Genomic DNA, 23586 nt, shown 5'->3' with positions numbered 1-23586 from the left:
ATAAAAGTAAAATAATAACGAGAAAAGTCCTAATTGAAGAGAAATCCTGCTGCCGTGGGTATGTGGATGCAGAAACTGAATTTCCCTCTGGTGTTGGCAGCAGAGGAACTTTTCAGAGTCAAGAGCTTTCTCTCCAGCCCAGATCAAGATCAATGATCAACACCCGTAAAAGGTCAGGGTGTCTAATCAAAGAACAGATCATCTATCTCTCAAGGAAAAGTGTACAACATAATCCAGCAATGTGGCACTGCTGGCCACAGAGAGCACGGAAAATCCAGGGAAAGAGTAACACCAGTTCCACTTTGGTGAACAGGCAGGATGCTCTGATCTTACAAAATGTGGATCCAGACATCGGAGTGTGATCTGGGGAAGCTTAAAGTGGGCCTGAATCCGATGAATAAAAAGCCACAAGCTCAAGGTGGAACTTTCTAAGAAAAATATTTTAGAGTTCAGAATCCCTCAGTAAGAATCCCCCCACTCCAGTCAATACTTTAAATAATGAAAACATGAAACTATCAATAGCAAAAACAACTTCTATTAATATCACGGTATGAAAATGGGTAATGATACATTGAAGGCAAAAGGAGAAGAGGGAGGCAGAGGGTGAAATGGCCAGACAGCATCACCGACTCAATGGACATGAATTTGAGCAAACTCTGGGAGGTGGTGAAGGACAAGGAAGACTGGCATGCTGCAGTCCATGGGGTCGCAAGGAGTCAGACATGACTCGGTGAGTAAACACTCACAACACAATGATACACTTTTAGTATCTAGAATGAATAGACCAGAATGCGAATAGGAGCAAATGAAGGATAAGGAAAAACTACACTCAATAAATTGTAATAACCTATAAAGGAAGAGAATGTAAAGAAAGAATATATATGGTGTATAACTGAACAGCTTTACTGTATATCTGAAATTAACATAGTATTATAAACCAACTGTATTTCACTATTCTTTTCTAATTCACAAAGAGAAGAGACTTTGTTTATCTACTGTGGGTTCTGTGCTGTGTTTGGAGGGAAGAGAAAGAATGAAGGAGAAGGGACACTTGTATCCCATGAAACAGAATAATACCCCACGAATCCCATTCATATATCCTATAAAACAGAACAAAATTGGAATGTGCAGCTGGAGGACTGCGCATTGCAATGACAGGAAAGGTTTTCCAGAGTACTTCTATTCAGACCACACCCAAGACCAAGAGAATCAGAATGTTGCTCTGGGCACTGGTATTTTCTTTTTCCCACCAGTTTTATTAAGATAAAATTGACATACATCACTGTACAAGTTTAAGGTACACAGCATAATGACTTCACTTATATACATCATGAAATGATTACCATGGTAAGTTTAGTGAGCATCCATCATCTCACATAGATACAAAAAAAATATTTTTTTTTCCTTGTAATGAGAACTCAGGATTTATTCTCTAAACTTTCATATCCATCATAGGGCAGTGTTAACTATAGTCATCATGCATATACTATACATCACTAGTATTTAATTATCTTGTAACTGAAAGCTTGCATCTTTTTATTTTGAGCCAATTCAACATAATTAAGATTTATACAATTTCCACACAGCAGTAGGATACAAATTCAAGTTCCCATAGATTATAAACTAGGAGACACTGGAAGCACCTGTATTTTCTTAAAAACTCCAAGGTTAGTCTCTTGTGAAGCTGGGTTTGAGAAACACTTAGATCAGCCCTGGGATTTCTTTGGAAGGAATGATGCTAAAACTGAAACTCCAGTACTTTGGCCACCTCATGCGAAGAGTTGACTCATTGGAAAAGACTCTGATGCTGGGAGGGATTAGGGGCAGGAGGAGAAGGGGACGACAGAGGATGAGATGGCTGGGTGGCATCACTGACTAGATGGACATGAGTCTGAGTGAACTCTGGGAGTTGGTGATGGACAGGGAAGCCTGCCTTGCTGCGATTCATGAGGTCGCAAAGAGTCGGACACGACCAAGCGACTGAACTGAACTGAACTGAACTACTTTGAAGAAAGACACTTCCTAACCCTGGGAGGTCTCTAACAAATGGTGAACCTGGAACTTCCCACAGGCACCCTCCCCCAACAGCCATATAGCTCAAATGTTTGTTTCTCTTCCTTTTCGGCATTATCAGTTCCGGTTGCTAAAGGCAGGAAGGCTGGAGTCACTGTTCACTCTTATTTCATGATTTATGATTCAGAAGCAAGACACGGGTACAGGGTTGGGGTGATACTTGCTGCTGTGGTTGTTTTTTTTTGGTTTGTTTTTAAAAGATATGCTTTCTTTGAGAAACCGTGAAGCGTTGATGCCACCAGCAGCACAGTCTGTTCTGTTCCAAAGCCTTGTCTGGATGTAATTGACAACTATATAGACACTGCTGAGGGGAGGGTGTCCGATTCTCATCGTCCTCAATTGTTCTCAAATTACATGATAAAGTAGAAGTTTTGGATCCTTCATACCAGAAAGAGTTACGGATTCCAGTTACAAAGTCTGTACCACATTAACAAAGCTAATTGTAGCTGCCTCGAGCACAGAGCAGCCTAGAAACTCAGAATTCCAAAAGCAAGGTGCTTGCGATACAATTATTTTGCCTATTTGGAAAAGGAAGACTTCTGTGATTTGAGATTCAGCTCTTTCTCTGTATTGTTGCAATCTGTTCTCATGACCCTTAAGATATGGGTTAGGTTTTGTCTGGGCGCCGTATGGAGACTAGCTATTAGTGCAGTGTTAATATTGCTCAGTTAAATCTTGGGGAGATACTGTCTGAAGTGTGCAAGAGGACATGCCGAATTCACACTCGGCTGGCAAACTCCATCCCTGGTTCATAGAGGCAAAGAACTCTGTGACTTGCATGTGTTCTCACTGACTCTTCCCTCCCAAAGGTAAGCATCAGAATTCTTCCGGTTTGGGGAGACTATAAACACAGTGAGGGCCCGTGGGTCCACACACACGATCCAAAGCAGGTGTCTGCGAAAACGAATCGCCCCGCGATCCTGCGGACCCCTAGCCGCCAGCGGCGGGCTCCGAGCGCACTCCGCCTGGTCACCTGAGCGCACCTGTCCAGTCCTGGCCTCGGAGAAAGCGGGGCTTCCCCAGGGCACTGCCAGCCCCGGAGGCGAGCGGAGGGTAGAGCAGGGATGGGGCGGGCGGCCGCAGGTGTGGCCCTACCTGCCGCCCGACTGGCCACGGCGGCGAGCCGGGCGGGAGCCGGGTGGGTGATGGATGGCCTGTCTCCCGCCGGGGTCCGAACGGCTGGGCGAGCGGAAGGTAAAAACGCGCAAGCTCGGAGCTTGCCGGCCGGAGCCGGGAGAGCGAGACGCAGGCACAAAAGAACCGGGCTGGGAACGTTTAGATTTTGAAGATGAGTTTCTAGTCCATCTCTGTGGGAGAAAGCAAAACGCGCTCTGGGAAAGTGGAGTGCCTAGGACCTCGCAGAATTTTGGATTGACGTTTGACAAATCATTTTGCCATCCGAACAACCCCTAAGCCTCCCCTTCCCAAACAGCTTCTAACTCCTGTTTGTCTTGTCTGTGAATGATGCTCTATCAGGATCTGAGAAGCAGTATGAAATCAGACCTGAACAGTTGCATCCTTTCATCTCAGGAAATAGCAAATCATTGAAAATACGTTTAAAAAAATTGTGGAGGGGGATGCATTTTAGATGGTCTGTGCAGGATAAGACAATTGGATATTAAATGTTTAACAGAACTTAATTTCAAAAAAGAATAAAATGAGATAGACGTGTTCTAGAGATATCCTCTGCAGATTAGAATGTGTAAAATTTTCATAATTTGTCTGGCTCTTACGTGTTTAAAAGTCACGAGCAATTTGAATATGTTTGTTTATCCTTGCAAAAAGATGACAACGAGTGGTTTTAGGCAATTCGATTTAAGAAGTGTCCTTTTTAAAACTCATTAGTTTGAGAGCGAGGGTTGAAGCAGACAGACGGGTTAACAGGAAAAAATATATCGTGAAGCATCATGGAGATGGGACTGGTAGAGAGCTATTGTATCATCTGGGCTCTTTGGCAACTGAAGGACAGGTCGGTTCACCGTGAGCATTTCGTCCTGTACAAGCGGCCAGCTGACGGTAATACATCTCGTGTCCAGGAATAATGCAGTCCTGGCTGAACGCTGATGCAGTCACCTCTGAGAGCAAAAGAGTTTAGAGAATATAGTGGCTTTATACATAGATACATACATATATACATATATATATGTGTGTGTGTGTGTGTGTGTGTGTGTGTGTGTGAGGGAAGTGTTCTAATTGTGCTTTAGAGCAGTCACCAACCCCCTCTGCCTCCCCACTACACCAGTAACAAAATGAAAGCCACGTTTAAAATATCAGTAAGTGAGACTGAACCATGTCACAAAGATGTGCTTTATCTCACTGTGGTTGAAAAGTGATCAGGGCGAAAAATAACTTGCATGCATTTCTCTTTTAAATGCTATATTTTAATGTTCTAACTTTAGAAAACAGAAAAAAAAATTAAAGGAAACCTAATAATCCCATCAGGCTAACACTGATAGTATATACCGAAAAAGAAAAGAAACAAGTATACACATAAATCCATGCATTTTGTAAAAAAATATTTTTTGTGGATGCTTAAATACTTTATAAAAGAGCACATTTGAATCCTGTGGGGTTGTTTTGTATAATGTCAAAGTAGTTTTTTTTTTTTTTAATTATTGGTAGTAGAGAATAGCCCTATTTATCAGTTTTAATAATAATATATTTTATGGGGCATATGTATGTAATTTCCTTAACCATTTCCCCATTGTTGGATATGCAGGTTGCTTCTAGATTTCAGTAAAGTAGATACTACAGTAAGGGACATCTTAAAGCAAAATTTTCATTTTTGAATTTATTGATTTCAAATAAATTTTAATGGAGTAAATAAGCCATGATTTATGGACATTTTGATAGTTTCATAATAGTTTCCAAGCTATTTTACGAAAAAAAAAAAAAATGTAGCCTTCCATCCTACCAATAGGAAAATATTAGGCCACATATTTTACAGTTTACTCAGTATTATTCAGAATATTATTTAAAATATTTGGTAATTAGAAGGTGAAAATTATTTCTTTTTTGATTATTAACAAAGTTGTCCTTTTTAAAAAAAAATTCTTCTGGCTTCCCTTCTTCTGAATTTTTTGGTTCCCTTTTTATTTCATTATTGGTTTCATTTTTATTTCATTATTTTGGGTAGCCCTGAAGCCCCCATATATAAAAATAAAAGAGTGTTTTTACAAATCACTCCTTCATGGTGTTAATTTTGAACTAAGGTGGTAACCCCAGGTTAAAATAATCATAGCAAGAAATCTTGGACAACATTGAGTCAGGTTGCAATTTAAAATGATCTACTGAATTTAGGTTTCCAGCAGGCTTTTTCCACCGTACCTTCATGGGGGCATATAAAATGATATTATCATCTGTGAAATTACCTCGGAAACTTGAGGTACTTTATAGCAAGTCGTATTCTCTGATTAGGAAACTCAGACCCGTTGATTTTTGCACTGCCATTCTTTCAAGCCTGAAAATTTGTGTTGTTTTCTTAAACTGTGATGCGATCATTTAAAAAGGCCTTCGTGCATTCCGGCACCTTCCACAAGTGAACCGGTGGCCAGTAAATAAAGTAGCAGCCCATGTCCCTTTTAGCAAAAGCTATATATCTGTTCAGACTTGTAATTTGCTCCGTTTATATCCTTTGCCCTTGAACTCTGGTTATTAACGCAATGTTTCTCCAAATGATGCCATATAACTCTGCTCTGAGCACATTCACGGTGACACCCCGCAAACATTCCAAGGGCCAGGGCCAGCCAGAGAAGGGAAGGAAGGACGGCTGAATTGTGGGAGTTGCAGTGCATTACTCAACATGGAGTGGCTGTAAAACTATGACTGTTAATATTCAAATTGCAACAAGGCCAGGGCCAGCCTCAGCTAATATTCTGAGGTCTGGTTGGAAAGCAATTTAGCAAAGTAGCTTTGATTAAAAAAGAAACAGCCAGAATCACTTCTCCCAAGAAAGGAACTAAAAACCTTTCAAAGAATTTGAGGCAGGTGCTCTAATTATACATTTAAAAAATTATTATGGTGATTTTGGAGAGGGGAACTGTTCAGTTACAAAATGCGTATCGTGTATATGTGGTAGAAGTATGGACCAAACTCCTTTGTGTAAACTGTAATGAAATATACCACTTTTTTTTTTTTTTTTGGTTATAATTGTTTGTATCATATATCTTACATAAGACAATTGAGCATTGACTGGGTTTATTGATTTCATCTAAAAAATAAAAAATTTACTAATGAATCTTGTGTGAAACTTTGGACAGGGAGTGGGACCAGTCTTCCTCACAATATCTGTGAAGGGATGCACTGATTCACCAAGTTAATAATTTTGAGAATGCAGAGACTGTGCAAAATCTACTTTGGAACGGACATTGTTCTCCCACATTTTAGAAAAGAGCATTTACAAAAAAGGTCCCATTCTTTTGAAATAAGAAAGTCCTACATATGCAGTAATATGTCCAAGACAGAGCTCGTCCATATTTGTTTATTTTAAAATATTGTATTTGATTCAAAATAATGTTTTAAAAAAGTTTAGTTTTTCAAAGCTCTTTACTACAATAGACTTTAATAGATTTACATTGAAATGACTTTACTGCAAAAGTCCTTTTTTTTTTTTCTTTTTTTGGCATTGTACCTGGAAGCAAATTGTTCACAGCAATGAGATTTAATTTGTACACCTCCTCCCCAAATCCTAAGCTATGCATAATGCAGTTCATGCAAAAAATGTTGATGGGAATGAGAAAATAATATACCATCAAATATCGAATTTCATGCTGAAACATAAGCTGCCTGGAACCTCTGGGCACACATCTGTATTTTTAGTGCTCTATGTGCCTTTAGAAATAAGTAAGAAAAACTTAAACTACCCTAATTGACTATACTATTAATTTTTTTTGACACAAAGCATGATTTGAATACATTTGCATGTTCAAATATACACACGTGATTATTGCCAATAAAAAATACATAAGCGATAGGTTCCTATGAACACCAAACACACTCAATGTATTAGCTGCTCTCATTCTGGTATTATTCCCAGAGGAAAAGGAATTCTAGGTTCCAAGTAAGATGTATTAAACGTACTTGGGGGAAGTCTTTTCGTGGATATGGAGCCATGCATTTTCCTCATATTCTGTCTCTAATCGACTGCACCTAAATTGAAACAGGTTTTTAACCTTTAATTAAAGAAACCAATCTAGTGATCTTAATTTGAGAACATTGTTTGGCTGAGGAATATAAAAACATAAATAAGGGGATTTTAGCATTTCTCTGAGAATTTCAGTATATCATACTTAATGAGTGAGCAGAATCATGAGACAGACACCTTGGTTACATTATTCATCTCTAAATCCCCATCTGATGAGTACCTGATGAACAAGCTCCAGTCTAGTTTTTGAGTTAAATGCATAAAAGAAGGAAGTTGAAAGTTTATTGTACATCATTTGGAATGTACATCAGCTGTAATAAAATTATGAGCTTTATAATACTGAGACTTTTATTAAAATCGACCTTGTGATACGGATGGTTTTCTACTTGTGAAACCTCGAGGTGTTTGTTTTTATATATTTCATTCAGAAAACTGTGATCCCACTGTGCCAGTAAAACCAAGTTTGAAGAGCCTGGCTCACATGTTTTTGAGTTGTCAGGGCTAAATGACTGCTAAAATGCACGTGAGACCTAAAAATGTGTACTGTGTCAGATGCATAGTCTATATGAATAGCAAGTAGATGTAATGTTATTTTGGTACAGGACATGTATTCTGTTGATAGAATGATAACATAGCTTATTAAAAATTCTGAATGTCTTGAAATTTGATGATTCTCCACAGACTAAACTTTGGACTTTCTACCTTGCTCTCCTAAATAAAATGCTTTTATACACAAGGCCGACCATATGTAGTGTAGTTACTTACACTTGCAGTAGTTTCAAATATCTGATTCCAAAATGTTAAGAATGACCATTCCTGGTTCAACCCTTCATTTCCCTTTTCATAATTGCAGCTGCCTCCAACATTTCTGTTATATTTCTTCAGAATTCACTTTCCTATCTGTAAGCAACATGTTTGTATTGCTATGTCTTAACAACTACTTCTTCCTCTTCTCCGCCCTCTTAGAGTTATTTGAATTTGGGGCATTATCAATGGACTTTCCACAAAAGAAGAAGAAGATTTATCTCTTTTTACTACCCCGGCCCCCAGCTATACTTACATCTTTAATATTCTTAATACTGTTATTTTTTTATTAATATTCAGTGTGTAATACTATTAATAAGTTTTGCTGAAGACTGTGCTAGGGAATAAACACACCTTTTCTTACACATTTTCTGTTTTTCATAGAGTTAATAATTCCTTTGCTTTTAATTTAGTGTAATTTTTTTGTTCTTTTACTTTCTAGGTAGTCTCCACTAAGTCATCATTAAATTCTCTGGCAGTCTCCTCTCAAGACATTTATATATACGTCAGTTACTTTTTCAAGACTTTCATTCTGGAAACTTCTACCTCCTTCTAGACCAGCAACCCTTATCATCTGGGCACTGCTGTCCTTCTGGACTCTCCCTTCAGAACTACGCTCCACCAGTCTGCTGTGCTGGGTCTTCTGTTACTGAATCACTTCTCTTTGTTTTTCTTGCTTTAGTCTCTTATATATGTGGCACGCATCCCCCTATGGCTAACTATAAAAAGGAGTGGGGCTTTGCAGTCTAAAAGTATTCTTGTTTTCGCCACCCTGTTAACTAGTAATCTTCTTGGACTAGAATTCTAGAATAGAAAATCTTTTCCTTTCTACTTTTCTAGGTATCTTTATCAAAAAGTCAATTTGAAGTCATTTTTTTAAAATACAAATCAATGATTAGGTAATTAATATAGTCTATTAAAATGAAATTTAAAGACATGACACCCCCCAAAAAGAGTTTTATTATTTTACTTGTGATTATAAAACACCTTGTAGTTTTTAAAAAATTTTTACTTAGAAAGACTACAGTACTATAGTGTATAATTTTCCACTTCTAGAAGATTCTAATTGTGCATACCACACGTCCTAGTGTTTTCTTAACATCATTTTCATATTTATATTGTTTATATGTTATTTTTTTATGTAGCATGTTATTGATTATCTCAGCAACTGATTATTCCCCAAATTAGTAGAGGATTGCTGACTATAAAGTGAAATATGTATGAAATATGAATGTATGATGCTGAATTGAGCTCCACATTGGCCAACAAAGCAAAAGGTACCACACCTTAAAGAAGATTAATTTCTATGATGAGATTTCTGAAAAGTGAAAATTGAGATAGAAGAAATAGATTATATTATAAAAGAGTTATATTCAATAAGAAAAAATTTAAAGTAAGTTATTCCAAATCCTACTTGCATATGCAAATTTTGATAAGCTGAATGCTAGGCCTTCAACACACTTTTTTAAAACCTTAAAACATACTACCTAGCATTGAAATATTGTGGGGACTATTCTTTTGATATGTGATTCGCTGCATTTGACTTGAATAAACATTCTACCTTTACAGTGATTTATTGAATTAGCTTCCATAAATTCTAATTAACAAGAAAACTGGCAGATATCTAAGAACACTCTATAAAATCATTCCTCCCAAGAACTGTACACAGTGAAGTAAAAGTGAGAGTGGATATAAAATAAGATTTTAAAAATATTACCAACTTTAATATCATTCTCATAAGCTTCACAAGTCCAGTGCAATATATTTCAGGCCTGTGAAGGTCAATACAAAATGACAGTTGAAAAACTGTACGTGACTTGCAAAAGTCATTTTTAGGCAAGCTGTTTACCAAGACTTAAATTAAATTAAAGCTTACCTTGTATCAGACATTTTTATTTTATCTGGATTGTGGCCTCGTTTTCAAAGAAGATCACTTTTATCTCTGGTTGTCAAGTAGATATTACCATTGTGAAAATGAGCTTGATGGCATTTGGCAAATCCTGATTAAGTGCTGGCCCCTTTCCTTGAAAAAATGAATTTTTATCATTGGAAATAAAATACCAAGTTTTTTTTTTTTTTTTTTTTCTCTCATAATTTGCCGCTTCTTCCTGAGAATGTAATCGACAGAAGGAATGGGTTCCAGTGTTAACACAGGATTTGAGTCAGACACAACTGGGTTCAAATCCCATGTCTGCTGCTTATGGGAAAGCTACTAAACTTATCTGTGGTTGCTGGTTACCTCGCAAGTGAAATAAGGATAATCACGGTGTTTATCAGAATTTAACGAGGTATGTAGGACAGAGCCTGGCTTAGAGGCAGCACACTCATAATCCGAAAGTCATTGTTGCTGTTCATGATTTCATTGTTGGTTTCACATCTGTATTATTATCATTTTCTTATATTTTTATTGTTAACTTTTCTACCAACTGGCATTATGATTTCAGTGCTCTGGGTTTTGGATATTATATGCTAAAGATACTAGAGATGAAGTTCCGGAAATGATGTAATTTTAACCACATCAAGCTGGTTCTCTATGTCTGAGTTTCTAGCACTTGGCTTGTTTTAGAACCCTCATCATCTGAGAGTGGACACCTTAAAAGTTTGCAAATCTCACTGCTTAGAGCTTTCTCTGGATGAGTGTGATTTAGAGATGAGCCTGTTGCGCCTTCCGGTTCATTATGCTGCTCCAGTTTTCTTTTCTAAGATCTGCCTCCATGGCTGCCAAGGAGAAATCCACCAGACAAGGGGTGCAGCTCCATCTGTCCATCATGACCCCAGGACACTCCTGTTGGTACTATTAGAGTTCTTGCACGAGTTGTGAGATGGATGAGCTGATTTGACTTTGTCAGTGCTGTCCAGTTCACCTCATTTTTTCAGGATGGGTCTAAGCTTATTAGGGACAAAATAAAAGGAAATTTGGGTCACATTTAATTAAACACTCTTTATTAAACATTTCATTAAAAACTAGTTTTCAGAATAAAGACATTTTCACTAGCAGTCTCCAAAAGTGACCATGGACATTTCAAGTGCCACCATGAACTCAGTCATATATTTGATGTTCTAATCCAATTATCATATATCAAAAATATCAAAAAAACTGCATTAATTATTAAGCATAGCACATAAAAAAATGCATAATAAACACATAATACAAATGCACCTTTTGTTGAATCGTAAGGTATACACTCTCGTGTATAACTTGGTTAATCATTCCAGATGTCTTCCATAGATCCTGTGTCCGTGAAGACTAACCAAGAGTGTCATTTATATTTAGTAATGTAGAAATAAAAGCTATATAATTTGGCCCTTCAACACTTCAGGTCCAGATGTCAGCTCCAGTAGTCTGCACACCTTTGAGGGTGGTGGTGGGCTGAGATGGGCAGAGCGGCCCCAGTGTCCAGAGAAGTGTTGGCCAAGTCTTTACACTGTAGAAGGAACATAGGCAAGAAGAGAAGCTGAATCGGCCACTGGCTCGGAGTGCGACCAGCTTGCCCTATCCGCCCAAGTTCTGGAGGAGATTTCAAAATAATGGTAATAGTAGATGATAGTTTTAAAAAATTAAAGATAATTTTTGGAACAGTTTTAGGAAGGTTGTAAAGAAGGAACAGAGATTGATACCCCTCTACTCATACATACATGGCTTCCCCCATTATCAACATTACTCACCAGAATAGTATCCCTCTCCACACCTCCCCCGACCACCCCCTCCAGGATTACTGAATATTGACACATCATAATCGCCAAAAGTTCATCATCAATCTTTGAGTTCATTCACCCAAGGTGATGTACAGTTTATGGATTTGGACTAATCTATGGTGACACTTATTAATTGTTACAGCATCATATAAAAGTATTTTCACTGCACTCAAGTCCTCTGTGCTCTGCCAATTCATCTTTCTCCCCCATGGCCAACCCTTGTTGTTGTTTAATCACTAAGTTGTGTCCGACTCTTTTTCAACCCTATGGATTGCATCCCGTCAGGCTCCTCTGTCCATGGGATTTCCCAGGCAAGAATACTGGAGTGGGTTACCATTTTCTTCTCCAGAGGCTCTTCCTTACCCAAGGATCAAACCCATGTCTCCTGCATTGGCAGTCAGATTCTTTACTGCTGAGCCACCAGGGGCGCCCCCCATGGTCACCTCTAGTGACCACTGATTTTATTATTGTATCATACCCGGAGTCATACAGTAGGTAGTCTTTTCAAATTGGCTTCTTTCATTTAGTAATATGCATTGAAAATTCTCTGTGTCTTTTCCTAATTTAATAGGTCATTTCTTTTTAGTGCTGGATAATGTTCCAGTCTCTGGATGCATCACAGTTTATATATCCATTCACCTACTGAAGGACATCATAGTAGAGGTGGCTGTTGCAGTTTTTAAAATGAGACACCATAAATTTTGCTGCATTTATCAACTCTTCCTTTCATGAAAGATTTCTCTGTAACATGCAGGGCTGTTTTACCTACAGTAGAATTTCCATCAAGGTTGGAGTCAGTCCTTTCAAACTCTGCTACTGCTTTATCACCTAAGCTTATGTAATACTCTAAGTTCCTTGTTGTCATTTCAATAGTCTTTGTAGCACTCTCACCAGAAGTAGACTCTATTGCAAGAGATCATTTCCCTTGTTCATCCATAAGAAGCAATTTATCTGTTCAAATTTTAGCATGAAATTGCAGTTGAGTCACATCTTCAGACTTCACCTCTAATTCTGGTTCTCTTGTGATTTCTACCACATCTGCACTGAAGTCTTAAACACATCAAAGTTATCCATGAAAATGGGCATCAACTTATTCCATACGCCTGTGTATGTTGATATTTTGACCTCTTCCATGAAGGACAAATGTTTTCAATGGCAACTAGAATGGTAAATCCTATCCGGAATGTTTTAAATTGAATTTTCTCAGATCCATCAGAGGATCTGAGGCAGCTATAGCCTCACATATATTCTTAAATAATAAGACTTTAAAGTCAAAGTGACTCCTTGATTCCATAGGCTACAGAATGGATATTGTGATAGCAGGCATGAAAACAATATTAATCTCTTTGTGCATCTCCATCAGAGTTCTTGGGCAAGCAAGTGCATTGTCCATGAGAAGAAATACTTTGAGAGGAATCTCTTTTTTTTTTCCCCTAAGCAGTAGATCTCAATAATGGGCTGCAAATATTCAGTAAACCATGTTGTAAACAGATGTGCTGTCATCCAGGCTTTGTTTTTCCATTTATAGAGCGTGGGCAGACAGATTTAACATGATAATTAGTTCAGTTCAGTTCAGTCACTCAGTTGTCTCCGACTCTTTGCGACCCCATGAATCGCAGCACGCCAGGCCTCCCTGTCCATTACCAACTCCCGGAGTTCACTCAGACTCAGGTCCATCGAGTCAGTGATGCCATCCAGCCATCTCATCCTCTGTCGTCCCCTTCTCCTCCTGCCCCCAATCCCTCCCAGCATCAGAGTCTTTTCCAATGAATCAACTCTTTGCATAAGGTGGCCAAAGTACTGGAGTTTCAGCTTCAGCATCATTCCCTCCAAAGAAATCCCAGGGCTGATGTCCTTCAGAATGGACTGGTTGGATCTCCAACACCACAGTTCAAAAGCATCAATTCTTCGGTGCTCAGTTTTCTTCACAGTCCAACTCTCACATCCATACATGACCACTGGAAAAACCATAGCCTTGACTAGACAGACCTTTGCTGGCAAAGTAATGTCTCTGCTTTTCAATATGCTATCTAGGTTGGTCATAACTTTCCTTCCAATGAGTAAGCATCTTTTAATTTCATGGCTGCAATCACCATCTGCAGTGATTTTGGAGCTCCAAAAAATAAAGTATGTCACTGTTTCCCCATCTATTTCCCATGAAGTGATGGGACCAGATGCCATGATCTTCGTTTTCTGAATGTTGAGCTTTAAGCCAAGTTTTTCACTCTCATCTTTCACTTTCATCAAGAGGCTTTTGAGTTCCTCTTCACTTCCTGCCATAAGGGTGGTGTCATCTGCATATCTGAGGTTACTGATATTTCTCCCGGCAATCTTGATTCCAGCTTGTGCTTCTTCCAGCCCAGCGTTTCTCATGATGTACTTTGCATATAAGTTAAATAAGCAGGGTGACAATATACAGCCTTGATGTACTCCTTTTCCTATTTGGAACCAGTCTGTTGTTCTATGTCCAGTTCTAACTGTTGCTTCCTGACCTGCATATAGGTTTCTCAAGAAGCAGGTCAAGTGGTCTGGTATTCCCATCTCTTTTAGAATTTTCCACAGTTTATTGCAATCCACACAGTCAAAGGCTTTGGCATAGTCAATAAAGCAGAAATAGATGTTTTTCTGGAACTCTCTTGCTTTTTCAATGATCCAGTAGATGTTGGCAATTTGATCTCTGGTTCCTCTGCCTTTTCTAAAACCAGCTTGAACGTCTGGAAGTTCATGGTTCACATACCGCTGAAGCCTGGCTTGGAGAATTTTGAGCATTATTTTACTAGCATGTGAGATGAGTGCAATTGTGTGGTAGTTTGAGCATTCTTTGGCATTGCCTTTCTTTGGGATTGGAATGAAAACTGACCTTTTCCAATCCTGTGGCCACTGCTGAGTTTTCATGATACTTAAGGGCCCTAGAATTTTTAGAATGGTAAATGAGCATTGAGCTCAACTTAGTCATCAGCTGCAATAGTTCCTAATAGGAGAGTCAGCAAAAAACCCTGCAGATATTTGTCCAATGTTTTTTCTGCTTCTACTGATATGATCATGTGATTTTTTTTCTTTTTAGTCTGCTTGTATGATTAATAGGTTTTTTTTAAAGTTTTTTTTTGAAATTTACTGCTGCACTTTATCTTTCTTTCCAATGGCATTGAGAAAAAATTGACATGTAACTTTGTGTAAGTTCAAGATATACAGTGTGATGATTTGATATATATGTATCTTGCAAAATGATTACCACAATAATTTGAAGCTTTGAATTCAGCATTGATTTATCCTCTCTAGCTATGGAAGTTCTAGATGACATTTTATTCCTGTAGAAGGATGTTTTGGCTGCACTGAAAATCTGTGTTTAGTGTAGCCATCTTCATTCATTTTCTTAGCTAGATCTGGATAATTTGTAACAACTTCTATATCAGCAATTGGTACTTAACCTTGTTTTTTTTACATTATGAAGATAGCTTCTTCCTTAAACCGGATGAATCAGCCTCTGCTAGCTTCAAACTTTTGTTCTGCAGCTTCTTCACCTCTCTTACTGTTCATAGAATTGAAGAGAGTTAGGGGCTTGCTATGGATTGTGCTTTGGCTGAAGGGACTGTTGTGGCTGGTTTGATATTCTCTCCGGACAGCTAAAACTTTATCCATATCAGCAATAAGGCTATTTGCTTTCTTATCATTCATGTATTCACTGGAGTAGGTATTTTAATTTCCTTTCTGCCTATCTCAGGTTTCTATATGCCTTCCTAACTAAGTTCAATCATTTCTGGACTTTTCTGGTGGCTCAGACAGAAAAGAATCTGCCTGCAGTGTGGGAGACCTGGGTTCAATCCCTGGGTTGAGAAGATCCCCTGGAGAAGGGAACAGCTACCTACTCCAGTATTCTTGCCTGGAAAATTCCATGGACAGAGGAGCCTGAAGTCTACAATCCATGGGGCTGCAAAGAGTCCGACATGTGATATACAATGAAAGACATGTGACTGTTCCTTTCACTTGAACACTTAAATACCATTATAAGGTTATTAATTGGCCTGATTTTAATGTTTGTGTGTCTCAGATTAGAGGGAGGCCCAAAGATAGAGGAAAAGATGGAGGAACAGCGAGTTGGAGCAGTCAGAACACAGACATTTATCTAATAAGTTTCCAGTCTTATATATAAGGGCATGATTTGTGGCAGCCCAGATCAATTACAATTGCAACATTAAAGATGACTGACCACAGGTAACTGTAATAATATGATACTAATTAAAAAATATAAGATGTTTCACGAATTACCAAAATATGACCTAGAGACACAGAGTGAGCACATGCTGGTGGCAAAATGGTGCTGATACATTCTTTGACACTGGTTGTCACAACTCTTCAATTTGTAAAAGATGCAACATCTGCAAAGTGCAATAAAAGGAACATGGAATATTTGCAGGTTTTTTTTTGCAAATACCCTTTATCAAGTTGAGAAAATTACTCTCCATTCCTAGTTTAGATTTTTTAAAAATCACAAATGGATTCGATTTTATCCAATGTTTTTCCTGCTTCTGTTGATATGATCATGTGATTTTCTTTTTCTTTTTTTAGCCTGCTCTATGAACAAGTTTTTTTTTTTAATTTTTTGAACTTGTACTTTATCTTTCTTTCCATTGTTATTGAGAAAAAAATGGCCATGTAACTTCGTGTAAGTTTAAGGTATACAGTGTGGTGATTTGATATATATCTTGCAAAATGATTACCACAATAAGGTTAGCACATCCATTACTGTTGCTGCTGTTTAATCACAGCCCACCAGCCTCTTCTGTCATAGGATTTCCCAGGCAAGAATACTGGAGTGGGTTTCCATTTTCTTCTCCAGGGGATCTTCCTGACCCAGGGATCGAACCCAAGTTTCCTGCATTGCAAGTGGATTCTTTACTGCTCAGCCACCAGGGAAACCCAGCACATCCATTTTCTCACAGAATTAACATTTTGTGTGTGTATTATAAGAGCACATACGATTTATTCTCTCAGTAACTTCCCAGCCAGTAATACAATATTGATAACTATAGTTGCCATGCTGTGCATTTGATCCCCAGTATTTACTTATCTTACAATTGGATGTTTCACTTTGATCAACATCTCCCTACCACCCACCACTTGCAGCCTCTGGCAACAAGTACTCCACTCTGTTTCTATGAATTTGACTTTTCATTTTAGATCCTAAATATAAGAAAGAGTGTACAGAACTTGTGTTTCTCTGTCTCACTTATTTTATTTATCATAAAGCTCTCAAGGTCCATTCAGTTCATTTTAAGTGACAGGATTTCTTTTTTATGCCCAGATAATATTCCATTTTCTTTATCCATTTACCTGTTGATGAACACTTAGATTAATTTTATGTCTTGGTGGTGGTGATGGTTTAGTCGCCAAGTTGTATCCTCCTTCTATGGGATTCTCGAGGCAAAAATACTGGAGTGGGTTGCCATTTGTTCTCCAGGGGAACTTCCCGACTCAGGAAACACACCCGGGTCTCCTGCACTGCAGGTAGATTCTTTACCAACTGAGCTACAGGGAAGCCCTAGAATTTTATGTCTTGGGTATTGTGAAATATGCTGCAATGAACATAAATCCACAGCTCTCTCTCTGAGACAGCAATTTAATTTCCTTAAGACATAAACTCAGAATTGGGATGACGGGATCATAGGATAGTTCTGTTTCTAATTGTGTGAGAAAACTCCATATATTTTCCAAGTGGATGGACCAGTTTACTTTCGCATCAATAGTGCAGCAACTTCCCTTTCCTGCACACCCCCACCGACACTTAACCATTCTCACAGGTGTGAGCAGCTATCTCACTGTGGCTCTCATTCACATTTCCATGATGATTAGGAATTTTCAATGTATTTTCATGTATCTCTTGTCTGTTTGCCTGCGTTCTTTAGAAAAACGTCTATCCAAGTCCTCTTCTCAATTTTTAAAATTTTTTTGTTATTGAGTTGTATGAGTTCCTTCCATGTTTAGGGTATTAACCTCTTATCTGATATATGAGATGCAGATTTTTTTTTTTTTTGCCATTCAGTAGGTTGCTTGTTCACTCTGTTGATTGTTTATTTTGCTGTACAGAAACTTGTCAGTCTGATGTAGTTCCACGTGTATGTTTTTGCCTCTGTTGCTTGTTCTTCTGGCACTATATCTAAAAACTCATTGCCAGCATCAGTGTCAAAGAGCGTCTCCATATTTTCATTTAGGGTTTTTATAGTTTCAGGTAGTATATTATAGGCTTTAATCCATTTCAAATTATTTTTTTAAAGTGATATAAGGTAGGGACCCAATTTCACTCTTTGGCAGCTAAATATCTAGTTTTTTTTCCAGTATCACTTCTTGACTGTCTTTTCCCCTTTGAGTGTTCTTGGCTCCCTTTACAAATATTAATTGGCCCTGTATTTGTGAGTTTATTTCTGTGCTATCTATGATACTCCATGTGTGTGTTTTATGCCACTACCATTCTTTTGATTTCTATTGTTTTCTGGCATATTTGAAATTAGAGGGAGGGATGCCACCAACTTTGCTCTTTTTTCCTCAAAAAGTTTTTGAGTATTCAGGGTCTTCTGTGGTTCCATATGAATCTTAGGATTGTTTTTTCTATTTCTGTGAAAAATGTCATTGGCGTTTTGATAGAAACTTTATTCAGTCTATAGGTGGCTTTGCGTAGTACAGCCCGTTTAACGACATTCTGCCTATACACCAGTGAGAAATATCTTTTCCTTTGTTTCTTTTTTAACTTCTTTCATCAGTGTTGCAGTTTTCCATGTACAGGTCTTTCACCTCTTTAGTTAAATTTATTCCTAAGTATTTTATCACTTTTGATATGATTGTAAATTGTGTTCAGATATTTTATTGTTAGTGTGTAGTAGTGCAACTGATGTTTGAATGCTGATTTTGTATCTTTCAACTATGAAATCATTTATTAGTTCTAAAAGCATTTGGTGAACTCTTTAGGGTTGCCACATCTGTAATATCATAACATCCACAAATAGAAACCATTTTATTTCTTCCTTTCTGATTTGGATGACTTTATTTTTTTTTCTTGCCTAAGTGCTCTGACTTGAATTTCTAGTACTATGTTGAATAGGAATGGTAAGAGCAGGCACCCATATCTTATTCTTACTTTTAGAGGAGACGCTTTCAGCTTTCCACCATTGATTTTGTTCGTTATGGGTTTGTCATATATAGCCTTTATATATATATTCATGTATAACTTTCCCGTTCACAATTTTTAAAAGCTTTTATCATAGAAGAGGGTTGAGTTTTGTCAAATGTTTTTTTGTACATCTGTTGAGAATATCATGTGATTTTTGTTCTTCATTCTATTAACGTGGTATATCACCTTTATTGATTTGCAAATATTGAACCAAACTGGCATCCCAGGGATCATTCTCATTTAACCATGGCATATGATCCTTTTAAAGTGCTGTTGAATTTGATTTGCTAGAATTTTGTTCAAAATATTTTTCATTTATATTCTTTAGGGATTTTTGGCCTGTAGTTGTTTTTTTTTTTTTTTTTTTTTCTTATATGGTGCTTACCTGTCTTTACTGTCAGGGTAATGCTGGCCTCATAAAATGAATTCAGAAGTGTTCCAGTATCTTCAATTTTTTTTGTTAGGATTTGAGGAGTATTGATGTTAACTGTTCTTTAGAATAGAATTCACCAGGGAAACCGTCTGGTTCTGGACGATCCTTTCTTGATAGGATTTTAATTACTGCCTCCACCTCCTTGGTCTTTATTGGTCTTCTCAGATTTTCTGTTCCTTCTTGATTCAATCTTGGTAGATTGTGTATTATAGGGCTTTATTAATTTCTTCTAGATTATCCAATTTTTGGCATATCATTGTTCATAATAACCTCTTTTGATGCTTTGTATTTCTGTCTTCAGTTGTATTCTCTCTTATTTTATTTATAATTTTATTTGAGCATTCCCTCTTTTTTCTTGGTTAGTCTAGCTAAAGATTAGTCAATTTCCTTTCAGTTCAGTTCAGTTCAGTCACTCAGTCATGTACGACTCTTCACGACCCCATGAATCACAGCACGCCAGGCCTCCCTGTCCATCACCAACTCCCGGAGTTCACTCATACTCACGTCCATTGAGTCAGTGATGCCATCCAGCCATCTCATCCTCTGTCGTCCCCTTCTCCTCCTGCCCCCAATCCTTCCCAGAACCAGAGTCTTTTCCAATGAGTCAACTCTTCCCATGAGGTGGCCAGAGTACTGGAGTTTCAGCTTTAGCATCATTCCTTCCAAAGAAATCCCAGGGCTGATCTCCTTCAGAATGGACTGGTTGGATCTCCTTGCAGTCCAAGGGACTCTCAAGAGTCTTCTCCAACACCACACTTCAAAAGCATCAATTCTTCGGCACTCAGCTTTCTTCACAGTCCAACTCTCACATCCATACATGACCACTGGAAAAACCATAGCCTTGACTAGACGGACCTTTGTTGGCAAAGTAATGTCTCTGCTTTTCAATATGCTATCTAGGTTGGTCATAACTTTCCTTCCAAGGAGTAAGTGTCTTTTAATTTCATGGCTGCAGTTACCATCTGCAGTGATTTTGAAATTTTCTTTACCTTTCAAAAAAACTAGTTTCCTTGATTTTTATCTATTGTCTTTCTTGTTTTCATTTCTTTATTTGTGCTTTTATCTTTTTATACCTTTCCTGTTGCTAATATTGGGCTTAGTTATTTCTCTATTTAATTTCTTGAAGTATAAAAGTAGTTTGTATGAAAATTTTAAAGGTGTTTATATGAAAATTTTCTTTTTCTTAACATAAGTATTTATTTCTGTAAACTTTCCCCTAAATACAGTTTTGCTCTACCACATAAGTTTTCACATGTTTTTCATTTTTATGTGTGTCAAGAGACTTTCTGATTTTTCTTTTTATTTCTTCATTGACCCATCGGCTGTTAAGAAGTGTGTAGATTAATTTACATGCATTTATGAATATTTCCGTTTTCCTTCTGGTTTTTATTTCTAGTTTCTTACTATTTTGGTCAGAATAGATCCTTAATTTTATTTCAATCATTTAAAATTTGTTAGTGCTTGTTTTGTGTTCCAAAATATGACCTATACTGGATGATGCTCTGTGTGAGTTTGAGAAGAATGTGTGTTCTGGTGCTATTGGATGTAATGTGTTGCATGTGTCTATTAGGATGTAATGAGTTGCATATGTCTATTAGGTACATTTGGTCTATAGTATTGTTCCAGCACTTTGTTTGCTTATTAATTTTCTGTCTGGATGATCTATCCAAAGTTGAAAGTGGGGTATTGTAATCCCCTACTACTGCTGTAGTAATATTGTATTGCATTCTCCTATTATTATTGTAGAGACAGAAGTACAAGAATGTGTCTCCTTTTGGTTCTGTTAATATTTGCTTTAGTTATTTAGGTGCTCCAATGTTGGGTCCATATACATTTATTATTGCTATCTGATTAATAGTTCTTAAATAACCTTACTTGCTAAATTAGAATATTGACAATCAATTGTGTGTCCCTTATTACTTATTTTTGTCTTTCTTTTTGTTACTGGACAAAATCTTAAATCTGAGTTACTAAATCCTAAATCTGAGTCCCACTGACCAAACACATATTTACAGCCTTCCTGCTAAATGGTAGATGCCATGTTCTGAGCTGGAACCAAACTCAGGACTGAGCCAAGGACAGAGCCCCTGTCCCTATAGGTCAACTTCTTGAAGGCAAGGCAGACGATTTCTTTACTTCTCCCACCTCTCTTCACTACTTGCCTAACTCATAGTGGGTAATTTAAAAAAAATAAAAAGGTTAAAAAAAACCCAAAGAATTGATGCTTTCGAACTGTGAGAAGACTTGAGAGTCCTTTGGACTGCAAGGAGATCAAACCAGTGTATCCTAAAGGAAATCAGTCCTGAATACTCATTGGAAGAACTGATGCTGAAGTTGGATCTCCACTACTTTGGCCACCTGATGGGAAGAACTGTCTCATTGGAAATGACCCTGATGCTAGGAAAGATAGAAGGCAGGAAGAGAAGGGGATGACAGAGGATGAGATGGTTGGATGGCATCACCGACTCAATGGACATGAGTTTGAGCAAGCTCTGGGAGTTGATGATGGACAGGGAAGCCTGGCATGCTGTAGTCTGTGGGGTTGCAAAGAGTTGGACATGACTGAGCGACTGAACTGAAAAAATAAAGCATCTTTTGAATGGGTTAACAAAAGGATCTGTGTCACCTTTTTATGCTTATATGATCACTATGGTTATCAATTCAGTAATCTGATCAACTACTTTTTTTTAAATGTCCTACTGGATGAGCAGTTACCTTTATAGGCATATGAGGTAGAAAAGAGGGAGGGGGAAGGAAAGAAGTGTCCTCTTCACCAGTTCTTGAGTTTGAACAAGTCATTTAATATCATATAAGAGAACAAACTGGCCTTACACGTCTCAAAAATGTCATCTTTGAGGGCTAAGACATGTGTGGAAACATATGGGCGATGCCAGACACCCTTCAGCAGCATGCCCACGCACACCTTGCTTTAACCACCTTCCCATCTTCCCTTCCCACTTTCAGTTCAACAAACCTCCCTCTCCCAAAGCACACATATACAACTTTATTGAAAGAAGTTATACAGAACATGGCAGACAGATGATAGCTATTATTTTTGAGTAGGTCTGATTGTTCAGACCTTTCATAGTGTGGACAATGTAGTGTAGGCAACCATATGCCATGCTCTTCTACCTTATAAGACTTGGTTAGTATGAGATGGCTAAAGGAACTCTCTTGTATTTATAGTTTGGTAAGACTGTCTCTATACATAAAACGTTTAACCTGAATTGATACAAATTAAGTGTATTATATAACCTTTTGATTCAAATAAATAATCAGTATTTCTTCATGCCTAAATATGTTCTCTTTATCCCCTAATAAACTCCTCAGTCATTTCAGTTCAGTCACTCAGTTGTGTCCGACTCTTTGCGACCCTGTGGATTGCAGCATACCAGGCTTCCCTCTCCATCACCAACTCTCGGAGTTTACTCAAACTCATGTCCATTGAGTCAGTGATGCCATCCAACCATCTCATCTTCTGTTGTCCCCTTCTCCTCCCGCCTTCAATCAGGGTCTTTTCCAATGAGTCAGTTCTTCACATCAGGTAGCCAAAGTATTGGAGCTTCAGCTTCAACATCGGTCCTTCCAATTAATATTCAGGACTGATTTCCTTTAGGATGAACTGGTTGGATCTCCTTGCAGTCCAAGGGACTCTCAAGAGTCTTCTCCAACACCACAGTTCAAAAGCATCAATGCTTCGGTGGTCAGCTTTATTTATAGTCCAACTCTCACATCCATACATGACTACTGGAAAAACCGTAGCCTTGACTAGACAGACTTTTGTTGGCAGAGTAATGTCTCTGCTTTTTAATATGCTGTCTAGTTTGGCCATAACTCATAACATAAACTCCTACTTGTCTTTGAAAATTCATTGTGGGAAAATATTTGTAATGCTTTGAGACAAAATATTAATATTCTAGTATATGAAGAGTTCTTACAAATCAGCAAGAAATTCCATAGGAGAATGAGCAAATCATGATGAGTGAATTATCAGGAAAAAGACAATAAATGTATGAAACAGTAAAATAACATAATTTATAGAACAATATGTTTATGAAACAAGTCACCAGACAAAAGCAAATAAAGAAACATCAATTTTTGTTTCTCATTTTAACAATAATTACCAAGATATTAATAAGTAGAGTTTGGCAAGGATACATACTCCGTTACTGTTGAAAGAAATTGACAGGAAGTTTTGTACTCTCAAATGGAAATGGACCCAGCAACCTTACTTCTAGAAATGTGCTGTAAAAAAGTACTACCATGGTCACAGAA

At 37.7% G+C, this 23586-nt stretch overlaps 1 long non-coding RNA gene across 1 annotated transcript in view; it reads left to right on the top strand.

Moving 5' to 3' along the window:
• Positions 1–1986: 1986 nt before the first annotated feature.
• The window catches only part of LOC113879786, a 78899-nt gene continuing 57299 nt past the window's right edge, over positions 1987–23586 (top strand). Inside the window, exon 1 of the long non-coding RNA XR_003507456.1 lies at positions 1987–2882. This is a non-coding gene — a long non-coding RNA (uncharacterized LOC113879786). The remainder of the gene's footprint in view (positions 2883–23586) is intronic.

This window comes from Bos indicus x Bos taurus, chromosome 21 (assembly GCF_003369695.1).
Source record: "Bos indicus x Bos taurus breed Angus x Brahman F1 hybrid chromosome 21, Bos_hybrid_MaternalHap_v2.0, whole genome shotgun sequence".
NCBI lineage: Eukaryota > Metazoa > Chordata > Mammalia > Artiodactyla > Bovidae > Bos > Bos indicus x Bos taurus.
The sequence above is the reverse complement of the archived record's forward strand: the minus strand, read 5'-3'. Positions and strand labels throughout refer to the sequence as shown.